Genomic DNA, 16,611 nt, shown 5'->3' with positions numbered 1-16,611 from the left:
TACCTGTAAGCCTCCATTAGACCACATGGTGTTAATTTATGCTGATAGTCAGCACAGTGTAAGAGGCTCATTGAGTTGAGTTTGCTCTTTTTTAAACGAAGTGAGGAGACGAAAGAATGGTAGTTATAGGATATATTCACAAAGTGAATTACACATATGAAAATGTCTATTAACAGTACGATCATAATATTTATATGTTCTATTCTGCATTAAGTGTTTTGAATATATGTTGTCAGATAATTGACATATTCTGTTTCATAAGGCCACAAATGTAACCGTTACTAAATACACGGATAGAAGACGCTGGTATTCCAACGTATGCGTTGAACATGCTACTTCTAGCTTAAATATTGAAACTGTAATAAACGATTTTTCTTAACTTCCTTCCTCTAAGATAGTTTTGAATGTGAAGCACTTGTTGGTCCCTTCTCTGATATTTTACAAACCGTCAACAAATTTGAAACAAAGTCTTGCAAAAATAGATCAAATGTACAAAAACTACAATGGTATGATGTTGAATGTTAAGAGGCAAAACGTAATATGGAAGAAGATATCATGAGTTCAATAAGAAAACAACATAACCATTGAAAATAGGGGTCTTTTTGCAAAAAGAAAAGAATACAAAGGTTACTCAGAAGAAAACAACATGTATATAAACAAACTCAGATGGCACAACACTAAAACAAAGAGATATGCATTTATGTGACAAACAAATAACAACTAATAAAATTAGCAGTTTAACGAAGCAATTCAAGTCCAGGCGAAGATAACATAAAGAATTAACATTTAAAATCAATATATTGTACATTGATAGACCAGTTGGTTAAACTGTTTAATGTCACTTCCCAACAGAGTTTAGTCATGCACCATAACTGTGGAATATATTTATTTTCTGGAAAAAGACACACACCAAAAAACACATAAAAATCTAGTTATGCATACAAAAGCAAGTCTAGCCGGCCCCAGCTAGCTTTATTCCAATGAATTCTTACATGAGAAGCGTGATAAGAATGACCCAAACAACTACAGGCGGTTTGCACTAAGCAGCTGATTAGGTAAACTATTTTGCAACTTCATAAATGAAATAATAATGGAGCACATGGAACACATTGAAACAACTCTATCAAAAGACCACTGTCATTTAGAAGGTGATAACGAACATCAGATATTGTATTTGTTCTTTAAACATTAATATACTCTACAAAAAGTAAAGGGAAAAGAATATACGGTTTTGTAGACTTTCAAAAGACCTTTGATTCAGTTGACAGATCACTACTCCTAACAAAGATATTATCAAATAAAATCTGAGGAAATGTATTAAAAATAATATCATCACTATATCTCTTATGAAGTGAAAACTGACAAGGGCGTGTCATAATCCTTTAACTCCAACATCGGGGTAAGACAAGGATGCATTAGTTACGGATAGATATAATTACATAGGAATTACATTTGAAGCATTATGGTTAACTGTAAAATTGTAATAAACCTCTCCTATAAATGGTCCTAAGGCCTACCACAAGTTTCAGTCTCCATTCTTAACCAAGCTATACCTACAGCTCTTACTTGCAAATTATGCATAACATTAAAGGAGCCAGTAATCCTAAATAATCGTGAAATCTGGGGTATAGAATCAATCCTACAGAACAACTCTGATTTATTCATTCATTCATTCATTCATTCATTCATTCATTCATTCATTCATTCATTCATTCATTCTAGAGAAACTGCAGTTCAGATTCTGTAAATCCATGAAGGATTTGAAAAGCATGTTTACCGGCAACTGGGCGTCGACAGATATTTTGCAAATCTTTTCATGATTTTAATTAAAGTGCTCAAGTGACTTGATGCACTTCGCTAGGTAAGGCCCATACACCCATACATGTACAATAACAGCAGTCGTAGTGAATAAGTGACACTGCTCATAAACTGACATGCATGGTTTGCTCCCTATTGCGCCGGTATGTCGCTGACAGGTTCCTTTTCAATGTTTCGTAGTGCATCCCGCATCTCCAATACAATAAACCTCTCCTACATTTAGATTGCCAATTGTATACATGAAACCGCCATCAGGGCGTGTGAAGAAATCTCGAATGTGATGCATATAACTTCAACAACTTATATATTTTAGATTAAAATATAGCTGTAAGCAGCAATGGTAGGCTATATGTGTCGCGCGTACAAACGTTCGCAAAAATATTCGGCCATATTCAAATCCTCAAATGGCTTGCTCGTCGTACTAACGCCGTCAATAGTGAGGCACTGCTTGCAGTATATCTCTCCTGTAAAATTCGCGTGTGCCGGAGTGTCCCAGGGTGCTCTATATCCATTTTCGAACTCTTCCTTATTTGAATTCTCAAATGGTTTGCTTGTACCAGAGTCCATATATGCTTGTACGATCGCCGTCAAAAGTTAGGCACCGCTTGCGTTTACATCGCCGCTGCGACATTGTCGTGTGCAAGATCATCCTTGGGTTGTTCTTAACCCATTTCAGACCTCTACCTCGCATCGCGATTCGCCTTCATGCGAATACTTAACTATATACTTAACAACAAAAGTTCCTGTGACACCAATATCTTAGTGTATTTTTCAAACAAGTAAAGTTTGGTTTTCAATATTGTAGTACATGTATGGAATCAAGTCACAAAAACGCAACTGCTACAGATAAGCATGCATTCCATGCAAAAGTTTACTTTTATGCAAGCCCCATGCAATTCACTACCCAAGAATGGGTATAAAAACATATGCGTTAACGGGATTCCATATGCATTGTTTAGCATCGTGCTGACAACAACACACTTATGCAATTATTCAACATTACGAAATGCCACGCCTGTCCGAAAATGAACGTCTGCGAGCCATTGATATGCTTGAAGCAGGATCGAGTCAACGTGATGTTGCAAGACAATTTAACGTCCACAGGAACACCATTAGGTGTTTATGGCAACGTTGGCAATAGGAGGAATGCAGTCAGAGACCATCCTCAGAGTGGCAGGCCACGCGTAACCAATAATCGACAAGACAACTGGATTCGAACAACATACCTTCGAAATCGATTCCAGCCAGCAACAGTGACTGCAAGAAGCATCCCTGGTCTTCGACGAATATCTTCACAAACCGTACGTCGCCGGACCTGCCAGACGTCCCATTTTGACAGGAAACCATGGAAAAGCATGTCTACAGTGGTGCAGACAGCGTCTACGCTGGACGGCCATGCAGTGGGGACAAGTTCTATTCACTGAGGAGTTTTCACCTCAGCCATGTGTCATGGAAGAAGATCGGTTCGTGGGTGGCAGCGTAATGGTATGGGGTGGGGTTACAGCAAGACAGAGGATCCGTTTGATAGTGGTAGATGGAAATCTCAATGGACAGCGCTACCGCGACGACATCATGGACCCTTTTGCTCTACCGTTTTTGCGTCGTCATGGCCAAAGCATTACCTTTCAACTTGACAACGCCCGGCCCCATATTGCTCAACTTGCTCAGGACTCTCTTCAACAAAACAACGTGAATGTCACCCCCTGGCCGGCTCGATCCCCTGATCTCTCACCAATCGAGCACGTGTGGGATGAGATGGATCGGCGCCTTCGACGTCAACCACGTGTTCCACAGACACTCCAGGAACTTCCAAACATGCTCCAGCAGATATGGACAGATATCCCACAGGACTTTGTGCGACGCCTGCTCCATTCAATGAGACGAAGATGTGTTGCTTGCATCGCAACCAGAGGTTGGACACACACGCTTTTGATTTGTAAATTGACATTCTGGCACGTCCATGTTTATGAAATAGCGCATTTTCTGAAGTCAGTATGGCAAATTAAACCATTTGAACACTTACAGGAGTCTTTTATCTGTTGCAAACCGAAATTGTTTCAGATTTGGTAAAAAAACATAACTTTGCATTAAATTGTATTCAATGTATTCAGGAACGTTTGTTGTTCATGTATCAAAAAGTCGCCTTTGTGCCAAAAAAACAATACAACACGTGGCTGCATAGAGAACAAGATGGTTGAATGGCTCCCGGACGGTTCTTTGATTTATCAATCAGATCGTCTTGACATGGCGCGCCATTTTGTTTGATACAATTGCAAATAATATGAAAGGTGGAATCTGATTGGTCAATATGAGGGACATAGAATGGACATAACTCGTAAAAAACATTGGTGGCAAACGATCGAGTCCGGAAATTCCAGCAAAGTTTGGCAAGGGTGGAAACTAGACTTTTAAAGTCATTTAACGCCCTTGCCTCGGGAAAATGTAAACAAACAACAACTTTGGTGTATAAACGAATAGGATGGGTATACAAACTCTACGTTGCCCAGCTGCATCTGTTGGGAACAACTCACCAGACACTTCCCTCTCAAAAATAACGTTGTCAAATTTACGACGTCATCAAGTTGCGAGCGCATGTTCGAAACTCCAGAAATGACGTCATGATAGAACACTGTCGTGAAATAAATCGCGCGTCGTTCTTCTTTGTTCTTTGCGATTTATCGCGTAGCTATCTTACTTCATCAAATATATGTCAAATTACCATTGCTTTATCATAATGTATCCATGCCCAACCAACAGCATACACAAATATCGTTTTCTTCGATGTACAATGGAGTCATGATATATATTTATCCGTTAGTGTGTACTATTTCTGGTAGATAAATCTGGTTGTATGCTTACTTGTAAGCATAGGGACTATTCGTTTTATTATCACTTCGTCAAGTCTCTGTAACAATTACAAAATAATACAAATTGAATAATACAACTGACGTTAATTTTGTATATCTTGTAATACCCTTAGGTTGCTGAGTGCGGCATTAAACAAAAACCAAACAAAATATAATATCCGTAAGAATTAAGAATTATGTTGATAATGCCAATGTTAAAAAGTAATCACCAAAATGTTCATACCTCTTTCCATGTTTAATATGAAAACAAAATAACTTTTGTTTGTAATAATCTGAAGGAATAATAATGGCAATATTATCATAATTATTTTAAAATATGTTACTAACCCTTAACTGAAGTAGTCCTCCACACATTACATTGAGTGAAGAAGCCCATAAACATATAAACTATTTTGCATCCATTCATGGAAATTAGACGAATAACATCATTCGCTATCAGGCAATGCTACATGATTGAATTGTGTATCTACAGTGATTTTTGCAAGGATACTCTCATAAATTTCAGGACGCAATATAGGCCAGGCTTCTGTACTCGCATTGACGTGGTGACTCATTATTGTGTTAATTTCATGATTTACAGTATTCGTTAAGACCATTTCATGTGGGACCAATAGAGAGAATTATGAGCATAGACTTGCTAATTATTTTATGATGTTTATGCTAGTAGCGTAGGCAGTCTGTCAGGGTATAGGTTTTAACGTGGAGTTGATATATGTCTTATATATTCCCTGAGTTATGTAAGTTAAATATACGTATCTAAATATTCACAGTGCTGCCCAATACAAATAACAGCAGTTGGGCTATGATTACCATGACTTGCAGCATAGAGTCATGTGCGTGTCAGCGGTTTGTAATTAATGCTAGGGAATGGCCGATTGGCGACTGAAACCTATCTTTGTGGATGAGGTGCGGGATACTACAGGCTGACCATACATGTAACGTAACACGATACATGGCAGTCTGACAGTGTTTGTTTGTTTGTTTGTTTGTTGTTTTACGCCGCACACAGCAATATTCAAGCTATATGACGGCGGTCTGTAAATAATCGAATCTGGCCTAGACAATCCAGTGATTGAATCATGAGCATCGATCCACGCAATTGCGGTACGATAACATGCATCAACCAAATCAGCGAGCCTGACCACCCGGTCCCGTTAGTCGCCTCTTACTAAAGGCATAATCGCCTCTAAAGGCAAGCATGGAGTGGTGAATACCTACTCTTACCCGGATCTTTACAGGTCAAGAAGGATTCAACTGATAAAGATGACATAAAACTGAAATATATTTGCTGTTTACTTATCAAAGCTTGCTAAATTGTTACAAAATGTTTGGCCACAGCAAGGCTACTCATTCACAATACATTGTGCTTGGCGAAGTACATAACTGGACTGTGGGAGGGCAGGCGACCCTTCCCCTCGCTCACCAGCAACTATGTGGCTCCTTGGGGGTGACCTGCTTGGCAATATGGTACGGAAAACTGCAGGGGGTGAGGACATTTTGTTGTTGGTACAAACAGATAAGAGACATCATTTTACAGCTGTTAAACCTTATCCCACAAAGGAAGAGACGAAAGATATGTGTGCGCGTGTGTGTGTGGGAGCCTGTGTGTGCGTTTGCGTGTGCGTGTGTGTGTGTGTGTGTGTGTTAGTGTGTGTGTGTTAGTGTGTTAGTGTGTGTGTGTGTTTGTGCGTGTGTGTGTGTGTGTGAGTGAAAAGAAGAAAAAGAAGAGGTGGAATAATAATAATAATTGTACAGCATAACACATGCTACGTACAATGTAGTTGGGGAAGATATGTAAAATACTAAAAATAATTAAAATTCACAAAACATTAATAGAGTAAAATAAAACACTATAAGTGAGTGGAAAAAAAGACATCAGTATTGGCACACCCAGTCCGCCAACTGCAAGTCTGCATGTATCCATACTCATACCTGCAAAGATGCATCCTCAACCACTTAACTTACTCATACAAGCATCTCACTACATCTTCGCCAACCCTCGTATCCCCACGCATGCAGGCACGCACGCATCGTATTCATCTTTCCTCACCATATCCCTACAACCGTCTCAGCCATCATGGACACATGCACATGCTTACATACATACTCCATCCTCCCACCATTACCAAACATCCATCGAACTATAACTATATCCGCCCTTATGTATCCTTATTCGTGGTTACATACATACACCCTCTTATCATTCCCTACATCCATCGCGCTCAAACTATAACCGCCCTCATGTATCATTATTCGTGGTTAGACCGCCTCCGTTGTCTTGTGGTAGAGCGTCCGCCTGGAGAGCGGAAGGTCTGGGGTTTGATCCCTGACCGCGTCATACCAATAGACGTCAAAAGATGATACTTGTTGTGACCCTGTCTGGCGCTCGGCATTAAGGAGCTAAAACAAGGACTGGTCGACTCGGAGTCAGTATACTGTGTCTGTGTGGGGTATTCATGTTAAACTGCGGCATGGTATCTCAGTGAGCTAGCACTATAAATCGGCATCAGTCCCGACTAGTACAAGCAGCCACACAAACACACACGAGTACATGCACGTCACTATATAAGTGCAATAATCTTGGACGCGACGTTAAACCCCATTTCACCTCACCTCACCTTATTCGTGGTTATATACATACACCCTCCTATCGTTCACCTACATCCATCGCACTCTAACTATAACCGCCTTTATGCATCCGAAATCATACTCACGTAGCATTACGTGCTTCCAAGTACAGGTTTAAAATATCGTAAATATTTTACAATATGTAGATATCAAATAGAGATTGTCATAACACTTTATTATAACATTATTAAATTTAAGTCTAAATGATCATGTAACGGTGTGTGTGAGCTGTGTGTGGGTGTGGGTGTAGGTGTGGTGGGGGCGGGGGCTAGGGTGTGGGGGGGTACATAGATGATGGGTTCAACATAAAGAAAAGTCATCTTCAGCGGGGCGGTATTTGGAGATGGATAAGCAACTATGATTCTCCTCAGGTAACCAATGCCGCGTACGGTTATATTGACAAGATTCCCAGGTACATGGGGGCCTTTGCGTCACCAGGAATATCCACAGAGCGTATTAAATGAGGATCCACAATGTTCGACCTGGTAGAAGAGTGTCAACAAACCGCACAGCATTAAAACATACTCATTCATTTACTTGTATGGGGAACTGAATGTCCATTTTAATTGTTATGGAATATCACAGAGCTGTGATCCAGTGAACAGGTTACCATTCCAAAAGAATTTAGTTATAACAGGATGACTAGAAATACAGGGTTTAACACCCCAGCCAATAAGCTTCCCCCCAGTAACACCAGAGTAAGTCAGTACAAGACTGAAAGCTGCCCCATAGTTACCAGTCGGGTAGTGCTACATGTATATTGTGAAAACAGTGACTGAGTGAGTGAGTTTGGTTTTACGCCGCTTTTGGCAATATTCCAGCAATATCACGGCGGGGGACACCAGAAATGGGCTTCACACATTGTACCCATGTCGGGAATCGAACCCGGGTCTTCGGCGTGACTTGTGAAAACAGGGTTATTAAATGAAGATCATAACTGTTTAAAGTTACTAAAAAACGTGTATTCATAAGTGTTATATCTTCACTGAACAAATAATGAGATATGCTTGTCTTTAGTGTTAACAGTCAAATACGACGAGATATCTGTATCAGCGATATTGTGTACGTTCGACCGGCGAGCAAAGGTTAGCCTTACTATCCTGTAGTATATATATCTGCAAGATAATGTTTTTCTTAAGACATCACGATACAATTTTTATGAAGCGTCACGTTTGCACTAGCGCTTGATAACAGCCGTGTGTTTGGGTGGTTCATGATCAGTAGTTTAAATTGCCGCTATTGATATTGTTGATTAAAATTTGATACAATGAACAATCAAAGGTTATATGAGAGGATGACAACATAACAGTAACAGGCGTTAATGTATATCTGATATATATATATGTATATATATATAAAGAGAGAGAGAGAGAGAGAGAGAGAGAGAGAGAGAGAGAGAGAGAGAGAGAGAGAGAGAGAGAGAGGGAGGGAGAGAGAGAGATGACATAAGTAGAACAATGAGTAGTACTTCCAGTATCTGACCACATAACGGTAACAGGCGTTAATGTATATCTGACATATATATATATATATATATATATATATATATATATATATATATATATATATAAACAGAGAGAGAGAGAGAGAGATAGAGATAGAGATAGATAGAGAGAGAGAGAGAGAGAGAGAGAGAGAGAGATGACATAAGTAGAACAATGAGTAGTACTTCCAGTATCTGATATGTGAAGGAAACATTTTATAAGTAAATTCTCTTTTTAAGTCATTTTTCCTGACTTGAAAGTAAATGTACGAACACAGTCGTGCGCAACACAATGTATAATTCTGGTCAATATGACCATATAGAATACGATAAGCTTCCGGATCACGTATGGATCGGTTTGGATGGCAGCCTAGATATCCATAGAATAGACACTAGTCTGTTTCAAAGTCCCTGAACCATATCATTTTCCCTTTCGCTCAGCCCTTTCTATTATGCAAAGGCTCTGTAGGAAGCAAGTCTAGATTTTCCTCAGGTTCTTCTCTGAACCTCCAATCTCACTGGGGGCTCCTCTTCAATTCAATTTTGGAGTTATTTGTTTTGATTAAAATTATATATTGTTAGATGGACATGACCAGTTTGGAATTTGACACTAATTTGTTTGCAGTAACACAACATTGTCGACTACATGATAATATTAAGAAGATCACCGCTCAAGTGTCATGTGCAAATGAAAACGTAGACGAACCTTAAAATTATGAATAAGCATAGTTTCCTCAGTTTCAAGCAATATCGGAAAAAAATATAGGCATATATTAGGTATACATCAAGGTCACCTTCTACCAAAACTTTTTGAAAGTCGTCAAATTTTTTAAGTTGATATTAGTTTGCGTATTTGACGATTATATAACTTGTGACTATAAATCTTTATCATTGTGTTCGTTAATGGGAAATGCGTGCCGATCAAGTACGTGCCATAAATGTAAGCGACATTGTACGATTTCGACCTTATCGCGAGAATTCGTTCATGAATCACTGTCAAATAGCGGTGACATAAAACCTAAGAAACAACTTGCAATTTGGACAAGACATTAAACAATCCGTACGCGCAGATCGAATGAATTCAGCACTTCCGCTAAGCGCTACGATTACAGCTTCAAACTCCGGCCTGTAATCTAACACGCGAGAACTGACCAATGAAATCTAAGAAGTAGAAATACCGGTAGAGGCTGTTGCTTGATTGACAATGTCAATCAAGAAAAGGAGGAGCTTGATGATATCGTTCTCTCCCAGTAAATTCGGATATCAAATGACGACGTTATTTAGATGGAAAAACGATGGTTTGAAAGCGTCCCAAAAACGTCGTTTTCCTGTCCAATAACCCTATACGGAAAATTGTTATGTGTTATGTATCGAACATAACATAGTTTAAGTGAGAGAATCCCTAGAATCTGTTAATTAGTGTTCGTTGATTTTACTCCCGGAATCAATAGATTATCATGATTTCTCCAAGTACTCAACCGAAATAAAGGTACTAATAATTCTTTGTGAGTAATCATCTAACGATCGCTGTACACCGAAGCACACTTTAGAGAGGACAACTGAAAGATATATTCTATAACGCACCAACACATTGCAAACAATGCAACATTCACGAGATGGTTTGCATATTATAAACATGGATATCATCACAATTCTTAGGTCACCGTAACATAGCGACTAGTGTACATGAGAAGAGCATTCAGGCGGAACACTGCGACAAACCAGTTGCATTCCTTGTCACAGCTCTCTCCATATCCAGTGTACCCACTGATCTGTATCGCGCGCAGATATGAGGTAACTCCTTCCTTACAGGGTTACGACCCCGTATCCAGGCTGCCATTTATGATACATTCTACTGTGTACTGTGAGTCACAGAGCTATACATTAGCACAGCCGTTCAGAACCATCTATGCAAATACTTTGTCTAGACATGTAACCCAAGATAACGCATTTCACAGTTCAAAAGTCATTGGGTGTGTTTAATATTATATGTCAACCAAAATACTTTTCACTAAAACTGCAACGTATGCTACAATACATTCTGATACAGTGTCATTTACAGCAAAATACAAGAATTAAAGTTCGATGTAGTCTAGAGTTATCGTCTGATACTTAATGTCACTGATGTTATTGTTTGTGAAGTAATTTGTATCAATTAGTCATTTTCACAGAAATATAAGTCAAAAAGTTTACTTCTCAACAGTCAAGCTATAGGCTACTGATGGGATGTGGGTTTTTCGCAATGAACAGAATAATCTATATAATTACTGTTTTGAATGCATGTTACGTGTGCCTATGTGCGTGTTATGAAAGCAGTATATTTAATATGGCATGTATGAAACCTATCATTTCAATTGCTAATTATGTATACAATGTACATGTAAATGTTGACCATTGAAAAGTCAACTTTATTGACATGTAAAGTGTGAGCACTGTTCAGTGTCTAACCTGTATCAGAATACCACAAGAACATTTGCATGTGTCTTCAGTCATGCATCTGTATTATTCTGGCCTGTGGTCCATTTTTCCGGAGTAGTAAACAAAAGATCTGTGTGTCAGACAACTAAAGAACGTTTTGTTCAGAACAGTATATAACACAACCAAGTTGACCTGTATGATTGAGATGCAAATCTTCCTATGCAATGGACTAATTCAAGAAGCAAAAACAATAATTCTGCATTAATAAGGAACGGCTATAGCAAATACATAATACACCCCTAGCATTTGCAAGAGCAGTTTTGTGTATGCCAACAATGCAAAAGAGAATATATACTATCCCCCCCCCCCCTACAAACACACACCCATTTGAAAACTTTTCCTTTATGACATCTTGGTGGCCCGTTAATAACAAAATTATTGTCAATCAATAGCTTATGATTATATGTCATTGCTGAGCATACCCATGGGTATTTCCCTCCTATACCACATTAAATCAATGATATATGCCCGTGAGCGGTGTCTGGTCTAAACGACATAATATTTCGAATAGGCACCGCAAAGCGAGTTAGAGTAATTTAAATGAATTTTAATCACAAATAGCCAAAGAATTGACGCCCCGATCAGATTAGTCGATCGATTTAATCCACGTTTTTAATACTGTGTATGCTGTAATACATACACATGTATTTAGGACCTGTGAAGATCCGGGATAGAATAGGTCTTCAGCAACCCATGCTTGCCCTAATAGGCGACTATGCTTGTCGTAAGAGGCGACTAATGGGATCGGGAAGTCAGGTTCGCTGACTTGGTTGTTGCATCTCATAGTATCCTAATTGCGGGAATCGATGCTCATGACGTCAATCACCGGATTGTCTGGTCCAGACTCGATAAATTACAGACCGCCGTCATAAAGCTGTAATATTGCTGACTGCGGCGTCAAACAACAAACAAACATATATTGTGACATTCATTATATGTAGAACCTTCGCGACCAAAGACAAATCCGAGAGAATCATATGAACATGATAAGATAGTACATTTGGAACAGTAAAGATAGAAATAACCTCTAGTTCAAATAATGATCATAGATTATCAATGAGAGAAGAGGATATATCTGTTTTAAATGTCACTTAGTCTTTGCAACCTACATCTGTGTTGATACTAGCCTGACATTGCATGCATCGTCCAGCCTAAGACATTCATAGGTGTTCTATTTCAACATTGTACGATTGTATTTATCGTAACAGGAACACTAGTTCGAGAACAAAAGTATTGTAGTCACATACCTTCACATTGTTGCATAATAATAGAGTTGAATAATAAATCACCTTAATGATTGTTTCACCCTGAATTTGGAAAATAGCAAATTCTGATTGGTCAATCAATGGTTTCAAATTACAACACAATCTCATTGAAACAGCTGATCAATATTTTGAAAGTAGCCGATTCTGATTGGTCAATCAATTTACAACAACCAACAGTGATTGAAACATATGACAGCCGTATCAACAAGTATTAAAACTATTTGTTGTAATAAACGTTGGAAAATAAACCAGACAGGCATTGACGGAGACCATTGAATCTGGTGCCTTTCTCTATTTGTCTTTCCGTCCACGAAAGGGACACGCTATATGCGCTTATTTCGGAACAAAATATGATTGAGTGAAAAGTCTAAATAATAAGAGCATTTAGCCTGTTGAAAACGTATTTAAGTTACAGACACCCCCTTTGAATCACATTGTTAACAACACGGTCAGTACAAATATCAACAGCATGTGGAGTTTGATTTTACCAGTGTTATTTTCGAAACATTTATGATATGCTATTTGATATGAACTTAATGGACCCCACTGCAAGCCAGGATGATCAACTGTTACTTATTCAATTTATATAAAATGCGGGAACACATATGGTGTAAAGTGTTTGTCTTCAAATAACCCCTTTCAATGGGATAAGTGAAAGACAAAAAGATAAAAAGTAAAGCATTATAAAACAGTTGACTGATAATAGATTCCCTTTGCCTAACTTATTGACAATTTTGATTTGATAAATCAATTTCTATGAAATTACGAGGTGAGGTACTTGGAAGCACGCAATGCTACGTGAGCATGAGTTCGGATGCATGAAGGCGGTTATAGTTAGAGTGCGATGGATGTAGGGGAATGATAGGAGGGTGTATGTAAATGTAACCACGAATAAGGTGAGGTGAGGTGAGGTGAAATGGGGGTTAACGTTGCGTCCAAGATTATTGCACTTATTTTGCGACGTGCATGTACGTGTGTGTGTTTGTGTGGCTGCATGTACTAGTCCGGACTGATGCCGACTTATAGTGCTAGCTCACTGAGATATCATACCGCAGTTTAACATGAATACCCCACTCAGACACAGTATACTGACTCCTAGCCTACCAGTCCTTGTTTTAGCCCCTAAGTGACCAGCGCCAGACAGGGTTACAACAAGTACCATCTTATAACGTCTTTTTGTATGACGCGGCTCTCCGGGCGGACACTCAATCACTAAACCACGGAGGCGGTCTATGAAATTAGGAACAGTTATCATGATGTGCATCCCGTATGACTGTTTAGAAGGAACTACTCACTGCACTTGTGTGTGGTAAATAATCTTGTTTCTCAAAGCTGACTCTGTAGGATATATTTTCTCAGGCAGCATGTGCGTCTGAAGAAAAAGTATTTTATGTATTAAAACACGATAAATACTCTAATTACTTTGATTACAAGTAGACTTTCACGAGGGAGCTAGAGATAGGGGCAAATTAAATTTAGTGGAAGTTTGGTTCGGAAAAATAAGAAATTATTTCTTTACAAATCTATAATCTGCACCATATGAAGCCAGAATAACAATGACATGTACGACAATGTCGTCATGGTGAACAATCTCTGAAATATTTTTAATTTGTCAAGCATTGTATTACTCCGACATAATGATCATGTGTTCTCATATCACAATGTGCGTATACAATATAATACCATATACCTATATTTACTGCTTTAAAAGACCCTACTCGTATGAACCACTAATGCACTTTAGGACGCGCTTTATATATCTCCTGTAACCCAACACCAACAACGATAGATCCCTCACACTGTACATGTAGATTCAGCTGCAACAAATTGTCAATACATGCACTCAAGATGAGAAGCTCCAAATTATATCACTCTGCATTAAGGACCACAATAATCAAGGCGTTGTAACAGATACAGTTCTTTCACTCAGTATTTTTCCTCTGTATATAGAGGGTTTTGGTATTTAGTGTTTCCGGGTATGTGTCACAATCTAACAACGTAAAAGGGTGTCATGCTGTGCAAGTATGAAGCCCAGCCTAGTTGTAAAGCGAGAGCAGGAATGTCTGGTTGTGAGCTAACACCAATATTCAGGCTACACGCTGTATAAATAAAGGTATAAGTACCACGTTCAACACCCTGATAGTGTCTTGGCATATACATGTAAGTTATGACACTGAATATCGAACAGGTATCTGTGTGTAGGGGGACAAATTGAGAGACGAGACACAACACACCTACCTGGACAAGTAACTTCCTTCACTGTTGACACGCAGTTCACCTCCATACAATATGTATGTGATGACTATGCATGCTTTGAAGTATTAACACATGTGAGGGTTCACTGAGACGTTCTAAGTCTCGCACATAAGGAAATGCGTTGCAGTGAAATTTGTTGTGGTGGACATTACATGATGTCATAGAGGTATATCCACAAGAAAACATTAGCCTACTTAGCAAAGTGTTTCACTGTGGTAAGTCAGTAACATATGTAGGGCTCTGTTAAAAAGGGCAAATTTAAAGAACGTGCAATCATCAAGTACTTGCAGAAAAAGGGCTTAAGACTCTAAACCTCCCACATGAATGACAATTTGACATGGAAATCGTTATTCCTCGTAAGATATTTGGGTGTCTCAAGAAGTATTGACTTCAATACTGTTTGCGTTTTTAGAGATGAAAACGAGTGCACACGGGGATTTTTACGTTTACATATCCACAAACGTACACCAATATATTGATGACAATTTATATAAATCAATACGTCAATATTAACAACTTCACTGACTGCTTAATTAATCATCAACAAAGAACGAAATTATTGATACAACATCGTACCAACCAGCGGTTGATACCGAACATACAACCAAGCATGTGGGAAGTAAACCAGTGGTTGTTACTGAACATACAACCCATCTCTTCGGAAGTAAACCTGTGGTTGATACTGAACATGCAACCCAAAATGTTGGAAGTAAACCAATGATTGATACTGAATATACAACGCAGCATAAGGGAAGCAAACCAATAGTCGATAATGAACATACCGTCAAGCATGTGGGAAGTAAAGCAATGGTTGATACTGAACATACAACCGTACATGTGGGAAGTAAACCAATGGTTGATACTGAAATATAACCCAGCATGTGGGATGTAAACCATTGGTTGATACTGCACATACAACCCAGCATATGGGAAGTAAACCAATGGTTGATACTGAACATACAACCCAGCATCCGGGAAGTCAATCAGTTGTTGATACTGAGAATACAACCCAGCATGTGAGACCTAAACCCATGGTTGATACTGAACATACAACCCAGCAAGTGGAAAGTAAACCAATGGTTCATACTGAACATAAAACACAGCATATGGTTAGTCAATCAGTGGTTGATACTGAACATACAACCCAATATGTGGGAAGTAAACCTATAGATGATACTGAATATACCGCCAAGCATGCGGGAACTAAACCATTGGTTGATATTGAACATACAACCCAGCATGTAGGAAGTGAATCAGAGGTTGATACAGAACATACAACCGAATATGTTGGAAGTAAACCAGTGGTTGACACTGAACATACACCCTGACATGTGGGAAGTAAACCAGTGGTTGATATTGAACATTAAACCCAGCATGTGGAAAAAAGTTAACGAATGGTTGATACTGAACATTAAACCAAGCATGTGCGAAGTAAACTAGTGGTTGATATTGAACATTAAAACCAGCAAGTGGGAAGTCAACCAGTGGTTGATACTGAACCTACAACCCAGCATGTGGGAATTAAGCCAATAGTTTATACTGAACATACAACCCAATATGTGGGAAGTAAGCCAGTGGTTGATGCTGAACATAGAACCCAGCATATGGTTGGTCAATCAGTGGTTGATACTGAACATACAACCCAATATGTGGGATGTCAACCAGTGGTTGATACCGAACATTAAACCCAGCATGTGGAAAGTAAACCAATGGTTGATACTGAACATACAACCCAGCATGTGGGAATTAAGCCAATAGTTTATACTGAACATACAACCCAATATGTGGGAAGTAAGCCAGTGGTTGATAATGAATA

General features: G+C 38.8%; 1 protein-coding gene across 1 annotated transcript in view; it reads right to left on the bottom strand.

Annotated features, from left to right (window-relative positions):
* The window catches only part of LOC125377440, a 117,676-nt gene extending 102,788 nt beyond the window's left edge, over positions 1-14,888 (bottom strand). Inside the window, exons 1-2 of the mRNA XM_048390893.1 lie at positions 14,778-14,888; positions 13,835-13,911 (exon numbers count right to left, since the gene is read on the bottom strand). The gene's annotated coding sequence lies outside the window, so the exon portion shown is untranslated. The remainder of the gene's footprint in view (positions 1-13,834; positions 13,912-14,777) is intronic.
* Between the last annotated feature and the right edge of the window lie 1,723 nt (positions 14,889-16,611).

This window comes from Haliotis rufescens, unplaced genomic scaffold, assembly GCF_023055435.1.
Source record: "Haliotis rufescens isolate VD_foot unplaced genomic scaffold, xgHalRufe1.0.p SCAF_9, whole genome shotgun sequence".
Lineage (NCBI taxonomy): Eukaryota > Metazoa > Mollusca > Gastropoda > Lepetellida > Haliotidae > Haliotis > Haliotis rufescens.
This window is presented reverse-complemented; position numbering and strand designations above follow the sequence as displayed.